This window comes from Cyprinus carpio, unplaced genomic scaffold (assembly GCF_018340385.1).
Source record: "Cyprinus carpio isolate SPL01 unplaced genomic scaffold, ASM1834038v1 S000001954, whole genome shotgun sequence".
Classification (NCBI taxonomy): Eukaryota; Metazoa; Chordata; class Actinopteri; order Cypriniformes; family Cyprinidae; genus Cyprinus; species Cyprinus carpio.
The window spans coordinates 1-1,824 of record NW_024874668.1 but is presented as its reverse complement, the minus strand read 5'-3'; the positions used below and the strand labels follow the sequence as shown (position 1 = coordinate 1,824).

The 1,824-nt window shown below is 36.5% G+C and overlaps 1 long non-coding RNA gene across 1 annotated transcript; it reads right to left on the bottom strand.

The window, feature by feature from the left end:
* LOC109084622 lies at nt 1-654 on the bottom strand. Its single transcript, XR_006159110.1, has 3 exons — nt 561-654; nt 306-493; nt 1-58 (listed from the first exon to the last, which is right to left on the bottom strand). It is a non-coding gene; the product is annotated as an uncharacterized LOC109084622 (long non-coding RNA).
* Between the last annotated feature and the right edge of the window lie 1,170 nt (nt 655-1,824).

The following is a 1,824-nucleotide window of genomic DNA, read 5'->3' as shown; positions in this document are numbered from 1 at the left end:
GGACACCTCAGAGTCTTGGGATAAAAACACTCCATCAAAAAACCCTGGCTCTTCACTCCTACAACAAAACATATTCTGGATAACCACTGTAGTGAGTTTTACATAATAATAATAATAAATTATAATAATTGTATTTACATGACACTTAAAAAAACAAGTTTACGACGTCTAACATGGCTATTATATTCAACAGCTACAGTATCAACAGCTTAATTTTAGATAACAAAATGAGAACTATATTATTATGATGTTAATAGCAAGGACATACATACATTGGCTGTTTTTAATGTGTACACAAAACTCACTGGTTTGCTTTCTGGAACCTGTAGAGTTTTCTGTTGCCATCCACTGAAACAGCCACCGTTTCAGGACTACAGGCTGGACAGACAAATGGCTCCTTTTTCCAGAAGTTGGTCCTCTTCAGAGCTGCAGTACACATATTGCAGAAAGCTCCTCTGAAAAGCATCTGCATTCACTTTGCCAGTCTGAAAAACTATTTATAGAACAGCTTTAAATGACAATGAACTACAAGGTCACCCCATTTATGTTTGTCAGTGTACCTTCTCAAACCAAAGAAAGGATGCAACTGCCAATGCGGTCTAATATGGTCTTCAGTTCAGTTCATTTTTAGTAACCTGAAATATTACAGCCACTGACTTCTTTTGAGGCATTTCCATTGCTTTTAATACAGGGACAGTCCAGTGATAGCAGAGAAGGCAGAGGGTGAAAGGATAGTTGGAAATGGGCGATCAAATCCATGACCCTTAATATTCTGTGTAGGTGCTGGCTGTAAGTAGTGCTGCCCACTTAACTGTGAAAACTAAAACAACAACCATGTGATTTTTGCTGGAGAAACAGTGATGCTATTGTCTAAAAGTTCTCCTATTTCTGTCATGTTGACAGGGCTGAATGCACCAAATTGTGGTAACTTTAATATTTGAGGCATGTTTGGGGACTGTAGAAAAGCATTTAGAAAAGAAGCATCATTAGATGACTAGTTGCTAAACATAGCTAAAAGTGCAGGTATAATGTGAGGCTTCCTTTTTTACGTAAAATCATTGTTTTTATTTGAAGCATACCATATTAAGTAAAAAGTGTTTTTAAAGTAGTTTTTCTACTACCTACCAGGATTTTTAGTAGCTAGTACATGAAGTTGTGATGGTGGAACTACAACATGGAGAAGTACCAGCACCAACTGTTTGGAAGTAAAAATAACATAAACCACATTAGAATTAAGTACAGTTCTTTCAAACTCTTTGCCAGATGTACAAAAATAAAAGCTGAAACCTTTGGCAAACTTGCAACATGGAAACTATCAAAACCTAAATACATTTGCATGCAATGTAATTTACATTATGAATAAAAAGCATACAGAATATTGAGTAACAACAGCATTATCAACCAGCAGCTTCTCTAAATCACACATCACTCTTCATTTCAAGTATTTGACATCAATTTGATAAGATGTACACTCAACCAGCAGATGAACTTTCTTTTTCTCTCCGCTTTGCTGGTGGTCACATGCTGCCCATCAATGCAGTCCCTCTTCCACCAGCTCATACTCTTTTTAGGTTGTCCTGTGACTTCAGCCTTCTGAGTTTGTGTGTAACTCTGTGTTACGCTTTCTTTATGCACATGTAATGAAATGTGAAATGGGTGAGAAACATAGGCGTGGCTATCTGAGTTAATTAATTACACATTTGTGAATATAAGAATGAAACTTGCCTGTATCTCTTCAACAAATGCATCCCCGAGCTGAAGAACAGCTTCTAGTTTGTTCTTATTTCCTTTTGACATTGTACTTAAACAGAAAATAAAGGTGTC